At 34.3% G+C, this 27812-nt stretch overlaps 1 protein-coding gene across 1 annotated transcript in view; it reads right to left on the bottom strand.

Annotated features, from left to right (window-relative positions):
- The window catches only part of LRP1B (LDL receptor related protein 1B), a gene marked incomplete at its 3' end in the record, with an annotated part of 1343287 nt that overhangs the window by 167613 nt on the left and 1147862 nt on the right, over positions 1 to 27812 (bottom strand). The gene's annotated exons all lie outside the window — the stretch shown is intronic.

Below are 27812 nucleotides of genomic sequence, written 5' to 3'. Positions count from 1 at the left end.
TTAATATCCATTTGTAAAAAAAGAATGCAAAAGAGAAATAAAATTAGAAACAAGAAAGAAATAATTACTCTTACTATTTCTGATCAACATTGTCCTAGAGTTTTTAGCTAGTATATAAAAAAGTAAACAAAAATAAATGCATCCAGATTAGGGGAAAAATGTCAAATAATATTTATTTGTAAGTGACATAATCTGCATAAAATGTCAATGGAATCTTCCAGAAAAAAGCTGCTTAAACTAATAAATTTAGTAAGATTGCAGGATGCAAGATTGTTATTAAGAATTTTTACAGAGTAGTAACAGACAATTGACATTTAAAAATTTTACAATAGCATCAACATAAAATACCTAATAATAACATAAAAGATTATTGCCCTGGATGGTGTCACTCAGTGGATTGAGTGCTGGTCTAAGAACCAAAGGATCACCGGTTCGATTCCTAGTTGGGGCACATGCTTGAGTTGTAGGCCAGGTCAGGTTCCCATTAGGGGGAGTGTGAGGCAACCACACCTTGATGTTTCTCTCCCTCTCTTTCTCTGTCCCTTCCCCTTTAAATATATAAATTAAATATTAAAAAAACCCATATTATTTATAAGAACCTGAAAACTACAAAACATTGTTCAAAGAAGTAAACAAAATCCTAAATAGTCATGATATATTTATGGTTTTGAAGATTCAGTATTGTTAAGATGACATCGCTCTTCAGAATAACAAATTATATCTAATCTGAATAAAATCCTGTGGCCATTTTCAAGAAACTGATAAACTAATACAAATTTTATGTGGAATTACAAAAGCCTAGAGTAGCAAAAACAATGACAAAAAAAAAGAAGTTGTAAAACTAACACTACCTTATTTCAAGACATTATAAGTTTACAGTTATTAAGACAAGTGGTTTTGGAAACAATAGAGAAGTAACATCAGTAATACAGAATAGAGAGTTCACAAACAGGCCTGCATGTATACAGATAACTAATTTTTTTTTTATTTTTTATTTATTATTTATCTTTAGAGGGGAAGGAGAGAGGGAGAGAAACATCAATGTATGGTTGCTTTTCGTGCATCCCCTGCTGGGAGTTGGCCTGCAGGGAACCGGTCTGCAACCCAGGCATGTGCCCTGACTGGGAATCGAAAGATAACTAATTTTTGACATAAGTGAATTGGTTATTGAAACAAATGGGATACTTTTTTAAATAAATGGTACTTCAACAGCTGAATATGCATATGCAATAAAACTGCTATCCATATACAAAAATTGACTAAAAATAGATCATAGCCCTAAATACAAAATCTTAAACTATAAAACTTCTTAACAAAAGCATGGGAGAAAATCTTTACAATGTTTAGTTAGGCAAGGATTTCTTAGCATAATGACTCCAAAAATGTGATCCAGTAAAGAGTGATTATAATAAATTACAACAGAGAGTTGGGGATAAAGCAACATTGAGCTCAGTCTACAATTGCACATAAAGCTTTCATAGGGTACAAAAAGTTCAATGAAGGATCAGACTGAACCCCAGACACCTCATTTCACTGGTTAAAGTTCCATGTGAAACAGACAAGTGAAATCTACTAAATTACACGTTCTCATCTCCATGTTAAAATATTTTATCATAAGTTCACAAAGACTTCAAAACTGCACCTTGCAAGTCTAACCACCAACTTTATTTACAGGGGCAGAAAGCTTTGTAATAATAAATTACATTCTATTGTATTATATAGTAATGCACGATTATGGCATAATTTCAAACCGCTTTCACCTTAAACCTATAGATTCCTGTTTCAAAATAATAATTCATGTTCACTTAGAAAATTCATTTCTTCACATAAGTCACTTAATCTCATGTGTCCTCATACATAGACTATTAAATTGGTGATAGCACATAGACTGGAAATTATGTGTTGAGAATTTGTCTCTAATAATATGCCTTTTCCATCTTTGAACTTCAGTGATGCCTTATTAGTGGAAGTACTGGAACTAATTAAGGAATACAGAAATATTCAGTTTTATAAATGAATGCCCAGTTGCTAAATGTAAAACCAAATAATTTAAAAGTGAAGTAAACAGGAGGCTTCTGAACCACCCCAGCTGATTGCCTCATTTACAAGATTGTAAATGATGTTTATGAGAAATGACAATTTGGCCCAGGCCATGGCCAGACATGACAAAGTGTTACAGATTGTAAGGACACAACTGCTGCTTTAGCTGTGGAGAGACTGGTTTTGTGGTGTATCAGCAATTTAAAACTGAGAAGTATTTAAGAAAAACAAAGCTATATTTATCTTGCATGAGTGAGTTTGCAGAACAAAGATAAAATGTCTCGAAGTCATTAGAACCAACAGAATTGGAAAAGAACAACGTTCACAGCCGTCATCTAACAGACTGCCTAAAGTGTGAGAGGAGTTACCAGTCTTTTTAAAGAGGCAAACCCTTTGCAGAGGAAGATAAGAGAATGGATTGCTTTGATTTTACACTCTTTCCTCCTGATCTCTCAGTTGACCAAACTACCAAGAGTCAGAGGACAGGGGAGTCAGCTGAACACACAGGTAAGGCTCCTGGAGGAAAAAAAAAAAAAAAAGGACAGGAGGAGGAGGATTGAGGAAAGATCTGGAGGATATTTCTGAAATAAGTGGTAGAAAGAACCCTATTCTAAGACTCTTTGTTTTCCCTTGGATAAGCTTTTTGGCTTCTTGAGACTCCGTCTCCCAATCTGTAATATGGAAGAGTAAAAGTCAATGGCTAAGTTCTGCTTCTTTTTCAAGGAAGGAGGGATGATAGAGTACTCCCTAGGTCACACAGAAGACTGTTGAGAGAAAAGGGAACTGTAATGTTTCTAAAGTGTTATAACCACTCCTGACTGGAATTTGACAAGGTTCTAACATTGTTATCTTGCGTGTTTATAAATGATTATAGTTATTAAAATTTCAACATCAAAATTTCTGATTTAGTTTTGATTTGCATTTTCCTAGTAGATAGTGAAGTTGAGCATCTGTTCTTATATCTGTTGGACATTTCTATATTTTCTTGGAAGAAGTAACTGTTCAGAGCCTCTCCCTCTTTTTAATTGGATTATTTGTTTGGCATGAGATGTATTAATACAGAGAGATCTGATTAGGAAGGGGCAGTAGGAAGAGGTTGCCTAGGCAATTGTGAGCAGTCTAGAATGGGATTGGCTGAGAACCTGAATGCCTCCAGAGCCAATGGAAACAAAAAGAGGGCTGGCTCTCTGGCTCCTGAGCTGGCTCTCTCAGGCTCTGGCCCTGGCCAGGGCTTTCAGGCTCTTCTTATTCAAGGACAGCTGGATGATGGTGTCGCAGCTGCATTTCCCAACAGATGGTATTTTGTATGGGAAGGAACTTCTTTATTCAACAAATTCAAAGACATAAATTAAAAAATATATAGTAAAAACTACTATACAGTCTAGCTGCATGATTATATATACTTTCATATACACATCTTTCTTACTACTCATATAGTTATATTTTCAATCAAGTTCACTGGGGCATACTTTACATTCAAATTGAATTCAACTTATTTTTAATAATCACAATAATTTTGCACACACCTCTTCCCACTTCCGACTCAATCTTACATCCTTTTTCTTAGAAACAAATACAGTCATCAGTTTCTTGTGTGATAAGGCATTTTTTATAAAACGTTGTTTATTTTTAGAATTGCAGAATGTTTTGCACACTCAAGCCTGATTGCATATAATTGTGAAAATTTACAAATATGCTTTAGAAATTTCTTCTAGTTTAAAATAAATCTAATTCAATAAAGGTTATTAGGTAAAGTAGAAATTCAAAACAAAAATTTAACAACAGCACAAATGTAAAAATAAAGTGAGTAAAAGTACCATCCTTCTCATATCCAGACTTAAACGTGTCTGTACATCTAATCTTCAAAATCCTTCAAAGTGCTCAAAATGGTCCATAGTGCCTTATTTGACCTGATACTCTGTTAACTCCCTGGGATTACCACATATTATTCCCCTTGCTCACTTGTTCTTCTGTTCTGGACACAGTGGTCTTCTGATTGTATCTCATACACGGTATTTTGACATATATATATGTGTGTGCATATATATGTACAAAGACATTTTATCTTTGTTCTGCAAACACATACACACACACATATATATATATATAATGCATACTTTTTTGCACACATTTTTGAGGAAAAAATATGAATTCCCATTATACATTGGTACTACTAATCTGTATCTATATAAATGTTTAATTATTTTATCTATGCTTATGCATTAAAAGTATAATTCTACAAAGCAATAAGAATATCTGTATGCAAAATAATGCCATGAAATACAATAATTAGTTTTGTTTCTAAACATAAATAAATAAAAATTGAATTAAAAATTAAATTGAAAGATTTTTTTCCTAAAAATTTAGGCCAGCAATGTAGGTGCACACTATACACAGGAGCACATAACATGTGGCAGAAGTATGGTATAAGAAACATACACATAAGGTCTTCACACAGGCTGTTCTTTATGCCTAAGATCTTCCCCATGGTCAGTTAGCTCACCTCTGCAAGAATTGGCTCAAATATCACTTTTCAATGAGGCTTCTCTTGAATCCCATTGTATAAACTGTTTCCATCTACTATGTCATACTCAATCCCCTTATGCTGCTCTACTCTGTACCTGATAGGTTGACTGCTTATTATCTGTCTTTGGCCAGAGCTTAAGGTCCCTGAGAATAGGGATCTTTTTCTGTCTTGTTCACAGATGAATGCTATGCACAGAAGAGCATCTGGCACATAATAGGCAGTCAATATTGGTTGAATGAAAGAATGAAATAGTTAACTATCAAAAAAAGGCAAATCAAAACTACAGTGAAATATCACTGTAGTGTTATTTGAAAGACTCATACATATTTGAAAGACTATAAACACAAGACCCCCAACCCCCCATAAAACAAGTGTCAAGGATGTGGAGAAATAGAACCCTGATGCACAAGAATGAGAATGTGAATTGGTGCAGCCACATTGGCAAGCAGTCTATGAATTCTTCAAATGGTTAAATATAGTTTTTATATGATTCATCAAGTCCATTCTTTGTCACAGAGAAATAAAAACATATGTCCACCCTAAAATTTGTGCATGGATATTCATTGTAACACTATTCTTAATAGCACAAAAGTAGAAACAACACAAATGTTCATCAATTGATGATTGGTGAGTGGATAAATAAAATGTGGTATATCTACACAATGGAATATTCTTTGTAAATAAAAAGAAATGAAGTACCAATGCATGCTATGACATTATTGAACCATGAGAACATTATGCAAATGATAGAAACTAGTCACAAAGGACCATATATTGTGTGATTCTATTTACCAGAAATATCCAGAACAGTCAAATCTGTAGAGAGAGTAAGTATATTCATGCTTGTTTAACAACGGGGAAATGGGAGGTTGAGGATTGATGGTGAAGGAGTACAATGTTTCTTTTCAGTGTAATGGAAATGTTCTAAAATTTATTGTGATGATGATTTTACAACATTATAAATGTACAAAAAGCCATTTTTGTACACTTCAAATAAGTGGATTGTATTGTATACAAACTAAATTTAAATAAATACTTTTTTTAAAGAAGAGAGTGGTGAAGACATGGGTTGATTCCAGTTCCAAAATCAATGCCTTGAACCACTGCACTATACTATGTTCATTACAAAAATGAGAAAAACACAACCTTTGTTTTTAAAGAGCCAAAAGCATAGGTAGCAACTTTAAAAAACATTATGCTTTATGGTTTTCAATAGATCTAACTACAATGTGCAGGTAATACAAGAGCAATTGAAAGTGTTAAACAATGCTATAGTATGCAGTATGTAAATCCAGACTTTCCTAGAACATAAAAGAATTACATAGCCTCCCAAATAACAGACAGAAAGAAACTCTACATTAAGGAGATTTAAGAGACATATTAGTTATTTGTAATATGCGGAAATTATCTGGATTTCAATTCGAAGAAAGGTGTAGGTCCAGGCTCGTGTATATAAAATAGTCGAAGGAATCAAGAAACAAACTTAACAGAGCTAATAAATGAACTGAGTAAGTTTAGAGAACAGAATGAACAATTGAGTTTTTATATACTAGTGATGAGAATTTGAAGACAAAAATTAAGTAGGATAAAAATTACAACAGCAACAAAATATATTGCCTATTTTGGGATGGAAAAAGATCAAGATGAAGATGGAAAATCTCATGGAGCCATAAAGTAAGGACTTGTTCAAAAAATGGTGGGCTATGTCAAATCAACACAGATATGGGATGGGATGGGAGTAATAGACAGAAAACTGTACTTGAAAAATAATTAAATAAAAAATTGGAGAAAAAATCAACACAGATATGTACTTAAAAGGTCTTTTGACATCCTTGTGTGGGATGATTTGAGAAACTAATAGTAATAGATCACAAAGCATAGAACAAAACAATGCATTTCTATGAAATCATACTGACATAAATAATTGAATAAATAAATGAACTAACTAACTAAATAACTAAATAAATGGGAGGAGGGCAAGAGAATGTTCTTCCTTGCAAGATATTTCCAATTAACAAATGTAGAAGGACTTGAAATAGAAAATTATCACTTGACACATACCACAATAAATAATTGTTTCAGAAAAGAATCATGAACAAAGTTAAAAGTCAAAGACTCTTTCCATTAGAACATTTATTAATTTTATAATGGAAAAGCGGTTTCCAATGCAGCCACATCACTTTAACCAAGTCATCAAGATAACATCACCCTTAGTATACATATCAATATCATGACCCTGTTGATACAATACACTAAAAAGGGCACAATATCACTATGCTAGCTTCCAAAAGTTTTAACTAGAATTTAATTATGAGGAAACACTTAATCCACCCAAATTGAGGGACACTGTAAAAGACAACCAGCTGATACACTTCAAAAGTGTCAAGATGAAGGAAAATAAAGAAAAACTGAGGCAATGTCTTAGATTAAAGCAATTAATAAAATATGACAACTAATTGCAATAAATAATTCAGGATTAAAATTTGGCCCAGTAAAAAATGAACTTTACTGGTGAAATTGAATAAATTTGAGAAAGATATAACATTAATAGTTGTATGTCAGTCATAATTACAGTATTATTGGTGAAAATATAAGGAAAATCCTTATACTATGTGTAAGACTAAAAATATTTCAAATTTAAAAGTTAAAAATGCATAATAATGCATGATGAATGCTCAAATAACTTATAACAAAAGCAGTACAAGACCTATACAGTAAAATATGACAAACACTAATGAGAAAAATAAAAGAAGACCTAAATAATATAAGAGAGCAATTCTCACCCCTTTTCATTTCATGGCACACATAGACTAATTACTAAAATTCTGCAGCATACCAAAAATGTATTATTTTTTATAATTTTGATTTATTTATACCAGATGACTATTGTTGTGTTGGTTGCTGTCACTTTTTTTTATTTGCAAATCTAACAGAAAAGACAACAGTACCCCTGACTAAATAGGTATTGCGTGTTTTAAAACTTGTGGCACATTGTTTGAAAATTGCTCATTTAATATATACCACATTCATCAACTGAAAGTTATTAGAGATAACTAATTCATCAAGAGTTTATTTATAAATAACAATTAAATCCTCATCAAAATTCCAGCAGGAGTTTATGTGTTATGTGTGTGTACAGAAAGGAAGTAAGGGAGGAAAGAAAAAGGAGAGAGGTGGGAATGAGGGGAGGGAGGAGGAAGCAAGAAAGGAAAAAAAAGAAAACCTTCAGGACCAGATGATTTCAGTGGCAAATTCTCCCATATTGTCAAGAAAGGAATCATACCTACACAAACTTTTTCAGAAAATAGAGAAGAAGGAAACACATAATTAAAAAGCAAAAAGGTATGCCATCAACTAGGAAAACATATGCACATATGTATACCATATGTATCAGGCAAAGTACTAGAATCCTACGTAAATTAAAAAAAAAAACCTTAACACTCAATCACAAAAAGGCAAAAGAAAAAAGAAAAACAAATGTAAAAATCCACAAAAGATGTTAACAGATATTATTCTTTAAAAAACGTGAGACACAAGGCCAGTAACCATGTGAAAAGATGTTCAATATTATTAGAACAGGAAAACGTAAATTAAAGCTTAATGATACGCTAATATACATTCCAATACGGTTGAGAATATGGTGTAACTAGAAGTCTCATGTGAAGCCACTCTGGAAACTTTTTTAACTGTTCCTTAAAAATTAAACATGCACCTATCATATGTCCCCGCCAGTAAAACCACATGAAAAAACATTGGGGGGTAGGGCAGGACAGGACTACTAAAAATGTATTGAATACTGTATCTTGTTTGTGGCAATAATTATATGACCCTATATATTTTTCAAAGATTACCACATTGTATACTTAAATATAGTAACTTTATCTTACATAAATTACAATTCAATTAGATTCAATTAATTTTTCAAAATCCAATTTCAAATATTTTGATGGGATACTTTGATGAATTAAGGAAGTATTATTTTAAGATATAATAATGGTGTTTTAATTATGAAAACTAATAAAACAAAAATTATCATTTAGAGTTATGCACTAAAATGCTTACAGATACAAGGTTTAATGTTGAAGTTCTGCTTTAAAATCAGGCCTGGCTGGTGTAGCTCAGTGGATTGAGAATGGGCCTATGAACCACACAATTGCAGTTTGATTCCCAGCCAGGGCATATGCCTGGGTTGCAGGCCAGTTCCTGGCAGGGGGGTCACAAGAGGCAACCACACACTGATATTTCTCTCCTTCTCTCCTTTCCTTCCCCTCTAAAGATGGATAAATAAAATCTTAAAAAAAAATCATCCATGGACTTAGATGTGTGTGAGGGTATTTAAGAAACAAAATTTACCACAGATTGAGTTTATTGAAGCTGGGTGACTGGTATTCAAGATACATTATACTATTCTCTGTGCTTTTGTGGCCCTTTTAGAATGCATTATTTATTTATTTATTTATTTTAAGTTTTTATTTATGTATTTATCTTTAGAGGGGAAGGAGAGAGGGAGAGAAACATCAATGTATGGTTGCCTTTTGTGCGTCCCCTGCTGGGAGTTGGCCTGCAGGGAACCCACCTGTGACCCAGGCATGTGCCCTGACTGGGAGTCAAACCGCGACCCTCTGGTTCTCAGGCCCCCGCTCAGTCCACTGAGCTACATCAGCCAGGGCTAGAATGTATTATTTAAAAAGTGCAATAAAATATGTAAAAATGTTTAATGTAGGAGAGGAAACAGTGTTGTTCTTATACTCCATGATATGATAGTATCTGTTTTTTTAAAGATAGTATGAGTTTTTAACAACAGAAAATAAGGTTCCAAGTATGTGAAAGATTTTTTAAAATATAAACACCAAGAAAGTTGCAGAATCAAGTTGAGAATATAAAGTTTCCCATATTCAATCCATGACTCCTTAAATACTGTTACCCCTCTGCACATGCGTACACGTGCACACACACACACACACACACACACACTAACACAGTTGCAAGACAACAGATGGAGACTAATGAAAACTCAAAAGGTAAAATAGGTGGAAGTGAGTTTACAGAATTCAATAGTGAAGGACTACATAAAACAAAACTTGGTATTTTCCACTTTATTCAGCTATTGCTTAAAGAGCTCAAGACTACATATATAGTATATAATAATATACTATATATAATATATAGTATAATGTAAACACATATATATTCTATATATGTATATACATGCCTTATACTATATATTATGGTAGTTATAATATATAAAGTATAATATATAATACATGCTATAGTTATACTTTATATGTATTTATATATATACTATTTTTTCTTTTTACTTATCATGAACACTTTAAAAATGTTTCCAATGAAATATTATTTTAAAAGGCAATATGTATCTGAAAGCAACATTCTTCTTACAGTTGAAACTCACACAGCTCGACCTTGACAATTATAGGTACAGCTCAACCCTGAAAAGCAGGTTAATGTCTTCTTAATGTTGAAACCACCTTTCTGTCTACCAGGGTCCCTTTATCGATTTTAACCTACAGAGCAGTGCCTCACTCAGAAAATGACATGTGTTATCAAACCGATTTCATGAGAAAATTGATTCACCATGCCAGCATTTTATAAGATATCCGATCATGTTTTAACTTTAGTATCGCTTTTCAAAAATATTTTATTTATTTATCTTTAGAGGGGAAGGAAAGGAGAGAGGGAGAGGAACATTAATGTATGGTTGTCTCTCGTGCATCTCCTGCTGGGAATTGGCCTGCAACCCAGGCACGTGCCCTGACTGGGCACCAAACCACAATCTTCCGTTCTCAGGCCTGCACTCAATCCATGGAGCTACACCAGCCAGGGCCATGTTTTAATTTTAAAATCATTCTGCTTTTGTAAGATATATCTGGAATTATGGTCAAAACAAACCTTCAAAGAAATTTTGAAGTTATTGTGACCACTTATATCCAAATCCAGGGCAAATTTATTTTAAATAGTAGAGGACATGCTTTATCCACAATGTATTCAAAGACATAAAATAACTGGATTGAATTGGCCAGCCAAGAGTCTATTCTCTGCTGTCTTTTGATGCAGCGATTCTGATTCAGAATTTTGATTCTTCATTATTAATAAAACTACAAAGATTTTGGGGGGAAGATACAGACACAATAACCACTAGAGAAAAATCTGTTTGGGATGTTGTATCAGTGATTTGTTTGTCAGAGAGTAAGTAATATAGAGTTAAATCATCTGCAATTTTTGAAGGAGCATTTTATTCAAATAATAAACACTTTTAAAGCATGATTGGACTGTGGCAAGAGTTTTGAGAAGATGAACACAGTATCATATTACAACATAATGTCTCCTTTATATCTTATGAATTAAGATTTTCTATTTTATCAGTTTGTAATGACTCAAACTAAAGTTTTTCTCCAAACGATCTTAGTGATATGGGAACAAACTAATAATCCTTAATGACACTGTTAACAGTTAATAAAAGTGTTTCATTAAAATTTTGTACCATTTTAATAAAAATATTGCATATATTCTATTTCCTAATGGTGCAAGAGAAAATTTCAGCACACATGTATTAAGTGTATTTTCAATAATACTGTGAAGAAAACTTCAAAAAGCAAACACTAAAAATACGAATACACATGTAGTCAGAATACTTTGTATTCTGCAGAAGGAGCAAAAATGTTAAAACTGCTTGATATTCACTACTAAGAGATTTTGCTGACTTCCAAATATTCAACCACAGCAGCATAAAAAGCTAGGTCGTTTTTATTCCAGTCATCATTGGCTCTTCCTCAAATAATGCAATTTTTAAGGTGAAAATGTAAACATATGAAGAACTCAGGTATTGCTTGCTATATAGATACTTTGATTAAAAATAAGAAGGTATCAGACCAATAGTTAGACTCTGGGAGTCCTCTTTGTAGTCCAAGTTCAGAAGAAGTATTTCAAGGGAAACAGAGACACAGCATGCTTAAGTTTTACAGCCTAACTTAAAACCAGTCATAGGAAGTGTTTCAGAAACATTGCTACATGAAAGACCTAGTCATGTAGTTCAAGAGACATTGATATGTTTTCCCTACTGTATAAAAGCATAGCATCGCTCTAGGATTTGGGGGGTTCATTTTGTAAAAAAACAAACTGAAGCACTGAGAGGAAAATAGGTAATCTGTACCTGAAGGTCTAAGGGGGATAAACCAAAAAGCAGACAGAAAAAGATGTGACAAATGTACCCCTATTTTCTTCTAATGCTTCACTGTGTATGTCATATAGATAGATAGATAGATAAAAATGGATCATATATATTATATATATACATAAACATAGATAGATAGATGATAGATAGATAGATATAGAGTCTACATAATTTGAATGTATGTGGATTATTTATAGTCAACTATGATTGTTTATATGCAAACAAATGTTACTGAAGTGGGATAGTAAGAAGATAGGAAAATTCTTTGGCAAATGGAATGAAGTAACTGAGAGACAATTAAACAATGGAGCAATTTACAGCTGGCTAATAAATTTCAAGGTCCTTTCTTTCTTAACCAAGGACACTTAAAGGAAAATGGTTTACACATTCCAGAACTGGCAAGGGCAGACCCTTCTGGGTCCTGGTTCCTCTTAGGTAACATTTGTTGAAGGTGAAATGGACCTGAAAATGACCCTGACCACCCTATAGACTCATTTTGGTGAATCGGCATATTAAAGGACACACTTGGAAAGCTGTTAAATACTCTATTGAGATTCTTTCATAATATCTCCCCTAAAGTTCCTGCTTTTAGAAAACAGATAAAAATCCTTAAGACAAAGGACCAAGTACATGCTCTCTCTCTTGAGCATGCCAGAATCTTCCTCCCTTCTTTCCTCAGGTTTGTATCTTTGCTTTCCTTCTCCTAAGCATTAGGGTTCCCAGGAGACTTGCAACCAGAGGGGCAGCAGCAGCTCATCCCTGAACCTGCCTCCAAAGACTCTTCTGAGAGAACCTGGGAGAGTCTTCACCTCTGTAATTTGTTTCCTGAGTCCATGAAGCTCAGGTGTCTCACTTCTGCTTCTGTGACTTTCTTTCTAAAGGGCAGCCTTGCCCTAGACTCAACTCTTCCATTTCCAAAGGGCCAAGGCAGTTCCCCCTAGGCTCACTTCTGTTATGATTTTGCCCCTATTGTTTTAAGTCCTTCCTTTGTTTCACTGCCTCCAGCTTTAATAAATTTACTCTCAAAATCACCCAGACTCGTATTGTGAAATCTTTATTACATGGAGTCAAAAACCCACACATCCCAGACCATGCTGGGGCAAGCATGCTCAGCCCCAGTCTCTTTTCAGTGACAATATAATTAAAATAATTCTTGCACCTTCTAATAAAATTGTTATATAGATATCTATTTTTCTGAACAAAATTTTTAAGAACTATACTATGACTCATAGTATAAATTATTATATAATAATAAAATACTTAAAAATGAAAATGTAAGCCCTGGCTGGTGTAGGTCAGTGGATTGAATGTGGGCTATGAACTAAAGGGTCTCCAGCTTGATTCCCAGTCAGGGCACATGCCTGGGTTGTGGATCAGGGTCCCAGCACAGGGCATGGGAGAGGCAACCACACACTGATATCTCTCTCCTTCTCTAAAAATGAATAAATAAAATATTTTTTAAAAAATGAGAATTTAAGAACCTTCTATTGTATATCAATAGCAATAATTCATTTTAACCTTAAAATATGCATTTTTTTTAAATTCTTAATCTCAAAAAATGATAAAATGATGTCAATTTACTACAAGCCACACTATATGGGAAAAGTTTACTTATTTCTGATTTTATTTGTATGTTTGTTTTAATTCTCCCAAAATATATTTACTTTTAAAGAAATTCAATTTTAAAATAAAATTCTGCACATTTTTAAAGAAGTGCAACAAGAAGTAAATAAAGAAACTTTAACTTAAAAATAATAATCGGTGTTAGTATCTTCACTAAGATAATTACTTCACAGTGTTTCTGACCCAATAAGTTATGGAGTATTTTCCATAAGGTAAGATTTAAGGATTTGTAAAACAAAAACAATAAGCACAAGTCATCTAACATTTGTAAATTAAAGGAAAATAGTCTTGAGTCAAATTTGTTTAAATATCTAAGTAAAAATTATAGAATCTACTGAATTCTTGTTCTGTTCCAAGTAAAATATTTTTAGATTTGATAAAGGTCACTGTGTGGAAGAAAGAGTAGACAGTGAGAGGCGTACCTCTCAATCATGGCAAAGTTGCTCTTAAGAAAACTGAAGCCAATGAAATCTAGATGGAACTACTAAGTCAACTACTTCTAAATCAGTGTGTTGTTGGAAAGCCATCATTTTTAAATGTAAATATATATTAGCTTTTTAAAAAAATTTTGACACTATTACTGATATGCTCCATATTCCCCCTTTTTGCTCATATTCACCCAGCAACCTTCACCACACTGTTATCTGTGTCTATGGGCTATGTTTATATGTTTTTTTGGCTACCTTGTTAATCAACTGCTATTAAATAATAATTGGCAAAAGACTTCAACAGACACTTCTCCAAGGAGGACATACAGAGGGGCCAGAGACATATTAAAAGATGCTCAGCATCACTAGGCATCAGAGAGATGCAAATTAAAACTACAAAGAGATACCACTTCACACTGGTCAAAATATACACTATAAACAAATCAACAAACAAATATTGGAAAGGATGTGGAGAATATGGAACCCTAGTGTACTGTTGGTGGGATTGCAGAATGGTGTAGCCACTGTGGAGAACAGTATGGAATTTCCTCAGAAAACTAAAAATGGAGCTGCTTTTTGACCCAGCAATTCTACTACTAAGATTATATGCTGAGAACTATGAAACACCAATCCAAAAGAACCTATGTACCCCAAAGTTCATAGCAACACAATTTACAATAACTAAGTACTAGAAGCAACCTAAGTGCCTATCAGTAAATGAGTGGATTAAAAAACTATGGTATATTTACACAATGGAATACTATGCAGCAGAGAGAAAGAAGGAGCTCCTACCCTTTGTGACAACATGGGTGCAACTGGAGAGCATTATGCTAAGTGAAATAAGCCAGGTGGTGAGGGACAAATACCATATGATCCCACCTTTAACTGGAACATAATCAACAAAAGAAAAAGCAAACAAAATGTAACCATAGATATTGATATTAAGATATTGATATTAAGATACTGATATCAATATTGATATTGATAGCCAGAGGGGAGGGGGAGGGGACACAGGGAGAAGGGTTATCAGGAACTACTATAAAGGACACATGGACAAAACCAAGGGGGAGAATGGAAGCAAGGGAGGGAAGTAGGTTTGGCTGGGGTGGGGGAGTCGTGGGGGGAAAATGCAGACAACTGTAATTGAAAACAAAAATAAAATAATTTAAAAAATGATAAGAGAATTGACAAGTTCTTGTTCCTGTGATTTTTTGAAGCAAACATTTCAACTCAAAGGCTGTTAGTCTAACAAATTCTCACACTTGGAGTATTTAGCCCAAGGATAGATTAAAGTGAAAATAATTGTTAGACATTTTAAACAAATTTACTACTAATGCCTCTTATGGCCTACAAATGAGATATTTTATAACAGAAAAAAGGAAAAATGTGGTGGTAAATGGAATGATTACTTTTTTGGTGGTTATTTAAAAATTCAATGCTTTACTCTCTCTAGATGTTAATATACATTTACCTACATTTCAAATTGTGACACATTTTATCTCCTGTCCCATGATTGATTTAATTAAAGATTTTAAATGTATATAATTCAGTCCCTCCATTTCTGGAGGCAAATAGGTTCCAAGAACTGCAGTGGATGCCAGGAACTGCAGAAAATACCAAACCCTATTTTCTATACATACTGTAACACTAAAACATATTTTTCTATACATACATACATGCATATGTACATTTTATAAATTTTAATTTAATTTATAAAATAGGCCCAGTGAGTAACTAACAATAATTAGTTACTACTAATAAAAAAACTGAGAACAATAAAATAAGGATTACTTGAATAAGTGACAGTCAGTACGACTACCCAGAAGGCTACTCAGTTGCCAATCGTCAGGGATAGTCTGCACAGAGGCACGATTCACAGTCCAGGGCAAAGCAAGATGGCACGAGATTTCATCACGCTACTCATGATGGCACACGATTTAAAACATATAAACTGCTGGCTGAGTGGTTGATTTCTGGAATTTCCCGTTTGATAATTTCAGACTCTGGTTGGCTGCAGATAATGGAAACTACAAACAGTGGAACTGCAGATAAGGGAGGGCTATAGTGACATTCAAATACTTTATAAAATGCTATGCCCTGCTCTAATTTAACATTGCCACAGTCATTACTGCTTTTTCTTTAGTGTCATTTGCTCTGCATTTTAAGCTAATAAAATATATATTAAAGATAAGTGTTTGGAGACATCCTGTTTGAGCTAACACTATTATATATGCTCAAAGTGCTCTTGCACTTTGGTTAACTAGTTAAAACATATTTGGCTATTTCCATAAGTTAACCTCAGCTTTTTTTACCATTCTACTCAATATAGCATGAATTTTATGAACACAAAGTTATATTTTTTTCATTTGCTTAGTTTGAAAAAAAAGCATAATTTAATAACAAGAAGATGTCAGTGAATTATGAATAACTTCTGTGTAAATGAAGGTAATATAATCAGCTCCCTTGTGCCAGGCAGGTATTATGTTTTTCCACAAGGATTCATTTTAATTAATTTAAGTTGAATTATTAAGCATTACAATTTGGAAGCTGCCAAAAAGATGACAAAAAAATAAGCAGTTACAATTGTTCAAGGACATGGTCTGAGCTATTCAGCATATAAATTACCTTATGGCATTCACATTAGATAGTAAAAATTTCTTTAACTGAGTTTGGATAACTATCTGGTGGCTTTAATATCACCCAAGTATTAACAATAATCTTAAGTTTGGGGCAGGGTTGGGGAGGCATGTCTGGGAAGGAAGAGGGAGGGCACAAAAAAGAAAAAATAAAGAGAAAGAACTCATGGACCTGGGCAACAATGTGGAGATTGTGAGAGGAGGTGGAGGACAGTACAGGGGGTAAATGGCGATGGGAAAATAAAGTTAATTTTTTTTTAAATTAAACAGAATAATCAAATTAACAATATTTCTCAATGAATAAATTTAAGACATTAGATAGATAATAAAGAAAAAAGTAAACATTGGTTCTTAGGTAATAGCTTGTACATAAATAAAATACAACTTTCTCTATCTAACTCTGGCAGTTATCATAGTGTTACACTTTGTAACTTAACCCTCATCATTTTACCTTAACACTGATGCTTAGCTATGGATGGAAAAGTGATATATTTGTCCTTGGGATGTTTTTATAGCATAGAACATTGTTGATCCTCTCAAGGAAAATTAAAAAAGTATATTCAAAATTGAGTATATAGATTTTGGATAATAGAGGTGAGGAATATCTCTGAAACTAAAAGCAAATTACAAATTTCATCTGAATAATTACTAAGAACCCTTCTGACTCTAATAGCTACATTATCAAAACTAAGTGCTAACTCTTTATAAGCAGATATAAAGCTTTATAATATATCAGGTGTGAGTAGTCCATATAGACATAGTTGATTAATGTAAATTAATGCATGCATGTTTGTATGCGAGCATATGTGTATGATTTTGTATTTTTGATGCATGTATGTTTTCCAACAGATTAAATGCATCTACGTTAACTATACCATAACTTCTCATGTTCAAGTATACCTTATGTTTAGTTCCAAATATTTAATAATTGTTTATTTTCAATATTCTGTGTGATTATCAAGAAGAAAAGAGAGGAAACACTAATAGGAAAAAATATCCAAAAGAAAAAACTAAAAAGACGACAGAGTAGGTTCAGCATAGCAGAAAGGGAACATAAGAAAAGACATAACAAGTATGAATAGGAGTTGATCTTGGTACTCCTGATCTCTTGAAATGCAGTCTCTCTCCAAAGCCAACAAAATGTGCAAACTTCCAAGTCTCCACACTTCTTATGTTGCAAATGACCCAGGAAAATGCAACGTCATCTTATAATTCAGGATTTAAAAGCCACAGAACCCATGGTTGTGGTCACTTGAGGATTTGTACTAACAGCACTAGCTCAGATGTTTTGAGCACCATTTCTAACTCTAAACTTTGCTTCCCAAAATAAGTGCATTGTAAGTTTTCCAGAAAGTGCATTGACTCCCAAGACTTTCGTTTCTACTCCTTTTGGGAAAACTTTTACTTTCTTTGTAAAGATCTGAGTCAGAGAAACAAAATAAGGAAACATGCAAACAAATTCAGCATTATTATCAGAAGTGTTCCATTCCGGATGGTGGTTACTCAAATTTGTATGAGTGTAGTTTCATTAAATATAACCATGCCATCTAAACGTACAAGACTGGCAGAATCAAGTCACTCTCGAGGTCAAATATCCAGAACAATTTTTTCACCATTTATACTCTAAGATCATCTTCTTTAATCACTCATTCCAACTAAACAAACACTTTCCACTTGCTGCCCCCAAATTCTCCAAGTGTTAACTGAAACACCTATTATACCATCCTTTATTATGGTTCAGGTTGATTGTGGTATTTTGCATTGTAATATTCAGGTCTATAATATAATAGGGACCCAGGAACTGGGTAATAGCTGGGGGCACTGACAGTTCAGTTTTAGACAATCATTTACCCCAGTAGTTGCATTTCAATCGTATTACTTACTCACACTCATCTGATTCTTTTACTTCCAAAAGAAATTATTTACACCTCAGCATAAATCCTAATAAAAATGATCAGACTCATGACAGAATAAATGTTTTCCTTTATAACTTAGGGGTATAACATTCCATTAAGTAATTATTTTAATTTTAAATGTCTATAATTCTAATTTTATGACAGCTTGTAACATCTCAGAGAAAGAATAAGGAAATGCGGACATCTGTTTCCATGTATTTACTCAAGTAAAACAAAACTATATTCTGAATTTACAAAATCTAAGTCATGTGAGTTAATGTTTTATTAAATCTTTTTTAAACAGTCCTTTGGGATGGATTGGAAGCAAGAAGAGCACTGGGACTCTCAATTTAAAAGCTGTTACTTAAGAGTTTATGCAGAGGACTGCTTCAGAAATATTATCCCATATTTGTCAATTTGCTTTCTTCCTTTCAAAACGAAGCACTTGAAAATGACAATAAAGAAATAAAACATTGTGAAGCCCAGCTGTCTATGGGACATATGTTTATGTCAGTCATCATGTTCATGATCTATTACAATAATAAATCAAAAGAGCCACACTCATTATATAATTTATTACAGCAGTATATCAGCAGGGTGAGTCCTCCAGGACTGAGTTACAGACATGAGCCTTGCATCATTGCTCTTATTTACTTCCTTTATTTAAGTTTGATGTAAGAAGATAGAGTGGGAGGGTATGAAGTCAGAATTGAATATTTCTTTTGCATAATTTTCTAAGGAGTCTAGACATTTAAACTAAGACAACATTATTAAAAGTTCTTACCTTTTATTTATTATATTTATTTACATAAGTTAAAAACTAAACAAGTCCTAAACATCACTCCTTCATAATAATGATTAATTTGTTTATTTAAGAATTTTCTGTTTACTTCCATTTTTCTCTTAAGCAAAACAATTAATTTGAACTATACTAATATGACTAGTTATATATATATTTATTTGCATAATTGGTGGTTTCCCTATTGTAATATTTCAACAGAGTGGTGATTCTAGGAAGTGCATAGGATCTTTCTTGAGTAAATAATTTTTACATATTTTAATCCTTACATTTCAAAAATTTTTGTCATTAAACAGGTGAAGTATTTTGCTGACTTATTCTACAGTGATCATTGATAATTAAGTCTTTCTTTCATTGAATAAATATTTACTGAGCTAAGCAAATATTACTTCATTCACTAAATCTGTCTTATATAGCTGGGCCTATCTGATAATGTAAGGTGATTTGTTGTCATACCCTGTTCTCCAGAGCCATTATCTATCTACCCACATACCGAAGTCACTACTTCCCTCTCCAGAAATTTCAGGATTTAAAATTTTTAATATATTTCAAGGAACTTTACTATATAATGTTTGAGGACTGACTTACTACTTGAATTATATATTGCAGGTATCAATAATTCAGGAAAACACTTTGTAGTTATAACATTTACACTGTTGCTGCTAAAAATACAGAAACTTTTTAGGAATAATTTTGGTTTGAAACCAGACATAAATTGGAATCTGCATTTTAATACAACCTCAAGATTATCTGAATGCACATTGAAGTTTGAGAAACACTTTTTTAATGCAATCTATATCCCCCAAATAAGATCAATGCATTTAAAAAACACTAAAAATGCTAATGATTTTCTAATTTAAAAAAACCTTGGGGAAAAGGTGGCAAATAAATGAGGACATTCATTTTTATAAAGATCAAGTCCTGATAAGATGACATGTGTCTGATGAAAAAACTTAGGCCATTGTGAATGTGCCAAATTTTATAAATGTGCTTTGATTTCTGACCTCAAATTAGCTAATCTTTCATCACATCAACTACTTCACTGGCAAATGAAAATAAAAAAAATAGCTGCCTTGGTGATAATTGGGTTAAATGCATAATAAAACTGTTGGTCATGCACTAAATGGCAGCCATTATTAAAAACCTTTTTTGAAGCAGCTCAACATACAAAGTATTATTATAAAAATTTGCACATTTCTGACTTCTTGCCAAGATGGATGCATAGGTAGACACACTGTGCCTCCACACAAAACCAAAAGAAGGACAACAATAATTTAAAAACAAAAAACAACCAGAACTGACAGTAAATCAAACTGTATGGAAGTCTGACAACCAAGGAGTTAAAGAAACAGCAATCCAGACCTGTAGGAGGGGCAGAGATGGGCAGCAGGTCAGAGAGGACTTGTGGCAAGGCAGTGGCTGGTGAACCCAATGAGGCTGCAGCTGGTGGAGTGGGTGGTCCCACATTCACATGCAGATAAACCAGGAGAAACAATTGGGGAGTGAAACAAACTGAGCAACCTAAGATTCCAGTGCAGGGAACTAAAGCCTGAAACCACTGATTGAAAACACCTTTTGGGGTTAAGGCAGCAGCAGGAGAAACTCCCAGCCTCACAGGAGAGCTTGTTGGAGAGACCCACAGAACCTTAGAATGTACACAAACCCACTCACCTGGGAATCAGCACCAGAAGGGCCCAATTTGCTTGTGCATAGTGGGGAAAGCGATTGAAATCTAGCAGAGAGCAGAGTAAGTGCCATTGTTCCCTCTTGAACCCCTTTCCCACATATAGTATCAAAATGCAGTGACATGGGTGGTGACGTGGATTACCCTGCCCGGGTGAATACCTAAGGTTCTGCCCCTTACTATGTAATAGGTGTATCAAGACAAAAAAATGGCCCAAATGGAAGAACAGATCAAAGCTCCAGAACAAATACAACTAAGCAACGAAGAGATAGCCAACCTGTCAGATGCACAGTTCAAAACACTGGTAATCAGGATGCTCACAGAAGTGGTTGAATACAGTCACAAATTAGATGAAAAAAAATGAAGGCTATGCAAAGTGAAATAAAGGAAAATGTACAGGGAACCGATAGTGATGGGAAGGAAACTGGGACTCAAATAAACAGTGTAGACCAGAAGGAAGGGAAAAAAAATCATTGAACCAGAAAAGAATAAAGAAATAAGATTCAGAAACATGAGGAGAGGCTTAGGAACCTCCAAGACATCTTTAAATATTCCAACATCCAAATTATAGGGGTAACAGAAGAAGAATAGAAAGAGCAACAAATTGAAAACTTATTTGAACAAGTAATGAAGGAGAACTTTCCCAATATGGAGAAGAAAATAGACTTCCAGGGAGTCCAGAAAGCTCAGAGAGTCTCAAAGAAGTTGGACCCAAAAAAGGAACACACCAAGGCTGTCATATTACATTAACTAAGATTAAAGATAAGGAGATAATCTTAAAAGTAGGAAGAGAAAAGAAGACAGTTACCTACAAAGGAGTTCCCATAAGACACTTACAGGCAAGAAGGGGCTGGAAAGAAGTATTCCAAGTCATGAAAGGCAAGGACCTACATCCAAGATTGCTCTATCCAGCAAAGCTTTTTAGAATGGAAGAGCAGATAAAGTGTTTCTCAGATAAGGTCAAGTTCAAGGAGTTCATCATCACCAAGCCCTTATTATATGAAATGCTAAAAAGATTTATCTAAGAAACAAAAGATCAAAAATATGAACAGTAAAATGACAGCAAATTCAGTTATTAACAACCACACCTAAAACAAAAGCAAATTAAGCAAGCAACTAGAACAGGAACAGAACCACAGAAATAGAGATCATGTATAGGGTTATCAACAGGGGAGTGGGAGGGGGAGAGAGGGAGAAAAGGTACAGAGAATAAGTAGCATAAATGGTAAGCAGAAAATAGACAGGGGGAGGTTAAGAATAGTATAGAAAATGTAGAAGCCAAAGAACTTATATGTATGACCCATGGACATGAACTAAAGGGGGGAGGAATGTGGGCTGGGGGGTATGTGCAGGGCGGAGGGGAATTGAGTGGAGGAAATGGGACAACTGTAATAGAAAAAAGAAAAAAATTGTACATTTTTAAAGTGTCAATAAACTCAGTTTGTCACTGTCCCTGGTCCTGAATGAGCAGTCCTTGGGAAGACAATGTATTTAAAGCTTTTGTCACTTAAAAACTGTTGTGCTATTGTAAACAGTGCTACTATGAATATTGGGGTGCATACGTTCTTCTGGATTGATGTTCCAAGGGTCTTGGGGTATAATCCTAGCAATGGAATTGCTGGGTCAAAAGGCAGTTCCATTTTTAGTTTTCTGAGGAAATTGCATACTGGTTTCCATAGTAGTTGCACCAGTCTGCAATCCTACCAATGGTGCACTAGGGTTCTCTTTTCTCCATAACCTCTGCAACACTTGTTTTTTGCTGTTTTTATGATGACCATTCTCAATGGTGTAAGGTGGTATCTCACTGTGGTTTTAATTTGCATCTCTCTGATGGCTAGTAATGCTGAGCATCTTTCCATATCTTTCTGGGCCCTCTGTATGTCCTCTCTGGAGAAGTGTCTGTGTAGCACAATTTACAATAGCCAAGGACCTGAGTGTCCATCAGTAAATAAATGATCAAAAAAAAAAACAAACAAAAAAACAACTATGGTACATTTACACAATGAAATGCTATGCAGCAGAAACAAAGAAGGAGCTCCTACCCTTTGTGACAGCAAGGATGGAACTTGAGAGCATTATGCTAAGTGAAATAAGCCAAGTAGTGAAAGACAAATACCATATGATCCCACCTTTAACAGGAAACTAATCAACAAAACTAACAAGCAAGCAAAATATAATCAAAGTCATTGAAGTTGAGAGCAGGCTGACAGTGACCAGAGGGGAGAGCAGAGGGGATAAAGGGGGAAAGTGGTGAGAGGTTTTCAGCAATTATAAAGGACACATGGATGATAACAAGGGGGATAGATACAGGGAAGGGAGTTAGGGAGGGGTCTGGGGAAAAGGCAGAAAACTGTAGTTGAACAACAATTAAAGAAATGTTAAAAAATACTGCTGTGTTAGATTTGCGTTACATAACACCTCACATACCCTCAGACACGACTGGCTCTAGAACTCATGACCAATTCATTTTTTCCACAGTTAATATGGTGAATATTCATGTAGGCACAGTGGCCTTCCATCAGGCCTGTGCCTGCAGCTTCTGACCACTCCCCAGGATGGTGGGAGCTTAATGACTCATTAATTAAATTTATAACAAAAAAACAAGGGCCAGAAAAAATATTTGTCTCCTTTTCTTGCCACTATTTGCCTTGAACTGTCCTAAAGTGTAATTGTAGTGGCCTCTCTGAAGGTGATATCAGGAGATAAAGCAATCTATTGAACCTGATAAAAAGAAGTTGCTAGCTACATAGGATGCTTCTTCATATGATCTCTCCCTTCTTTTTAGTCTCTTCTCTGCTTCCTTAACTACCAATTGCACCCTAATAATAAATAAGAATATAAATTCCTTCCTCAGACTGTTTTGGTTTGTTTTATTGTGTTTAAAAATTGAGACTGACATTACTGTTTTTACAATTTTTGTCCTTATCTGAATAAAAATTTTACTATCATTTATTTCGGATTGTTCTTTAAGTTGATTCATTAGCAAAATGAAAAATTCAGTATCAGAAGGAATAGAATGCAACTCTAAAAATATATACAATGAGGGAGAAGATGGCGGCGGAGTAGGACAAAGGATTTCGCTTCTCTCCACGCGCCGGAGAAGGACCTGGCTGATCTGCGGAAGAACACAGCAGATGCTGATCTGGGACTCAGCATATAAGAAAGCAGGACTCCAGAGACTGTAGCAGACACTGAATGACCAGAAGTTGAGGAGAGGAGACGACCACAAATCAACNAAAAAATAAATAAATAAATAAATAAAAATATATACAATGAAACTAAAATAATACTATCAAATTATAATTAAATACTATTACTCACCAAACTGTAGTCTGAGTTCCCCGTCCTCCACCCCTACTACTCACCTCCACCTTACCTGATCAGTAATGATATGTCACAGGGTTGTTAAATATACACTAGTAATACATTTAGTATTTCTTCCTAAATCAATCAGAAGATTGAAAAGCATTGAGAATAGAATGATTTTATATACTATATCATTAAAGTAATGTTGTATAGTGTACCACTCAATATCAATGAGTCCTATATTTGGGGGAAATTTTGCTAGGCACCATGAAGACAAGATTATAATGAATCTTATGCAATGTCTCCTGCAAATTCTGAACCAGGTGAGAAAGAACCAAACTTATTTACAATAGTCAAGTGCTGAAAGCAACCTGAATGCATCAGTAAATGAGTGGATCCAAAAACTATGGTACATTTATACAATGGAATTCTACAAAGCAGAAAGAAAGAAGGAGCTCTTATCCTTTGTAACAGCATGGATGGATCTGGAAAGCATTATGCTAAGTGAAATAAACCAGGCAGTGAAAGAAATAGACCGTATGATCTCACCTATAAGTGGAACCTAATCAACAAAACAAGCAAACAAAATGTAACCAGAGACATTGAAATTAAGAACAAAATGACAGTAACCAGAGGGGTGTTAGGAGTGGGTAATAGAGGGAAAGGGGGAAGGGTTTCAAGAACAACTACAAAGGTCACATGGACAAAACCAAGGAGGGTGGGATTAGGGGAGAGAGGCAAGTATGGCTGACATCAGAGGGAGTGGGGGGAGAAAATGCAGACAAGTGTACTTGAACAACAATAAAAATGTGAAAAAATATTCTCATTTATGTATATGAGGTCTGCCTGGACAAAATCCAACTATACTTAATATAACAAGAGTGGTTTGTATAACACTAATATAACCTGCCAGCCAAGTAGAGTGGACTGGAATGCACATACATGAATATTGACAACTTCACTAGTCAGTGGAGGCAGTAAACACCATGGAGTGAGCATGTGTACTGTGTAGCTTTTGCATTAAAAATGACCTAGCAAGTAGCACAACAAATCTATCAAATTTTGTGTTAAGTTAGAACATTTCTCTGTGGAAAATATTCAGATGATTCAGAAGGCTTTTGGGGATGATGCAATGAGTGCAACACAAATAAAAATGCAGGACAAATGCTTCAAAGATGGTTGAGAATCTGTTGAAAGTGATCAATGCTCTGGGAGGCCTGCAATGAACAGAACACCTGAGAATGGTGAACATGTATGGCATTCAATCAACAAAGACAGGTGACTGACAGTGAGATAATGAGAAGCTGCTCTGGGAATTCCACAAACTACTGTGTCTGAGATTTCAATGCAGGATCTTGACATGAAATGTGTCATGGGAAGTTTTTTTTTCCCCATGGCTTCTGCTACCAGAGCAGAAGAAACATCATGCTGTGGTTGCTGATGACTTGATTCAAACTGCTACCAATGAACCAGCTTTCCTCAAGGAGGACAGATAATAACTGGAGATGAATCATGGGTCTATAGCTATGATCTGAAAATGAAAGTCTAGTCCTCCCAGTGGAAGATGCCTGGTTCTCCATGTCCTCAGAATGCATGACAAAGTTGCAGCAAGATCAAGACCATGTTAACTGACTTATTTTAATTTTTTTTAAATTGGAAAAGCGTTGTCTATTATGAGTATGCCCTTCCAGGTCACACCATTAATAAGGAGCACAATTTCAATGATTTTCATCAGCTGAGACATGAAATACAATGAAAACAGCCACAGCTATGGGCAATTGGTGATTGGCAGCCTCCTCATGACAATGTGCCTGCTCACGCACCACATGTCCTGCATTTTTTTCCAAAACATCAAATCACCCAGGTAACTCAGCCCCACTACAGCCTAGATTTGGAAACCTGCCACTCTGGCTTGTCCCAAAACCAAAATCACCTTTGAAAGAGAAAAGATTTTAGACCATCGATGAGATTCAAGAAAACACAACAGGACAAATGATGGTGATTGGGAGAACCTGTGAGTCCCAAGATGCCTGCGTTGCAGGGGATTGAGGTGTCATTGTCCCATGTACAGTGCTTCTTGCATCTTGTATCTTTTTCAATAAACATCTGTATTTTTCGTAGTGCATGGCTGGATACTCTCTGGACAGACCTGGTATTGATTGCACTCTGTGTAAACTCTTTTTTATGTTTATAATATAACAGTAAATCCCAACTTTGATTATGCATAAAAATAAACTGGGAGCTTTAAAATGAAGCCCATGCCTTATTCAGGAATACCAATTTAAATCGTTCTTGGGTGAGGCTCAGGCATCATCAGCATTAAGAAAAAACTCCCCAGGAGATTCTAATCTGCCTTTGGTTTAAGAAAAAAGTAAAAGGCAGAAAACAGTACTTGAACAACAATTAAAATAAAAAAAAGAAAGCATTCTACATATTCAAATATATTGTTGACAAACTAAAACAAGTAAGTTCTTTTTCCTGCCCCAGGCAACATTCCTGGAATATTTATTTTCCATTCAACTAGCAAGCCTTCTAATGTCCCTATCATTCAACTCCCCCAGAGATAGAATATCTGGCCAGTTGACTTGGCTCAGCTTTCTGATTCTGCCAAGAGAACCAGATGATGTGACTTGCCCCGCTTTTCTCTCTGTGTCCAGCCCCAGCTCCAAATGGAAGTAAACAACTGGATACTTTAGTTCTCCATGTCTGGAATTATCATTTTGGCAAGTAACAACTGATTATACAAATTTGCTGCTACATTAGTGGTCATAGGATTCTATTTGAATCTTGGTGGAAACAGCCCCAACCTTTAAGACTGTTTGTTTTTAACAGGTGTTCCTTTCATTAAAATATCTATTCAGTTTTACTTGCAATGTATAACTTACTTAAAATTATTCACATGTACCTCTACTTTTACTTATTATTTCTCAACCTTTAATAATTATGCAGTAACTCTGCTCATGTATCTAACTTCATTTATTTTTAAATATCAACTTGTCCTTTTACTACTTTAAACACCTAATTCATATTATTGAATCTATTTTATGAGTTAATGGCTGACCATATTTCTCCTGATGATTTGTTAGTAGATATTATTTAGATTTTCACTAGCTTGTATGTGTTCTCAAAACTACTAATTTAAGTAAAGTATCTTGTTACACTAGCTTTTCAAATATTAGGACCATAGAAACATCTATTTTTCCTTTTACATAGATTTGTTCCCTTCAACTAAATAAAAATATTGTATAAATAGGTTGTCTTTAATATCTAGGCTGCTGGAAAGCTCAGAAATAACCTTATGCTTTTGTTATTTATTTAGAGTTGTACTGTACATGAGCTTTTATTGTAAACCAGTTAAACCATTTTTAAATAGCTTAAATAATAACTAATACTAATACTAATAATAACTAATAACTAATAATCTCTATCAGTTTTTTTTCATCTACACATCTTCAAGTGTCAAAAACAGAAAGAATATTCAAGATATTGTATGAAACTTCCATTCATGTTGGTTTCTGTTCATGTGGAACTAATAAGAAATACAACACAATCAGCTACAGAACAATGCAAAAATTAATAAGAAATTCAGAGAAGATAAAAATTTGTGTAAGGAAATGCAGGATTTCCTGAGTTTAAATATGAAACTTCAGAAGCAAAACTGATTTGACATACATATGCTACC

The sequence above is a fragment of the Sturnira hondurensis genome, unplaced genomic scaffold (genome assembly GCF_014824575.4).
Source record: "Sturnira hondurensis isolate 20B ecotype Veracruz unplaced genomic scaffold, ASM1482457v3 Scaffold0015475, whole genome shotgun sequence".
Classification (NCBI taxonomy): domain Eukaryota; kingdom Metazoa; phylum Chordata; class Mammalia; order Chiroptera; family Phyllostomidae; genus Sturnira; species Sturnira hondurensis.
The sequence above is the reverse complement of the archived record's forward strand: the minus strand, read 5'-3'. Positions and strand labels throughout refer to the sequence as shown.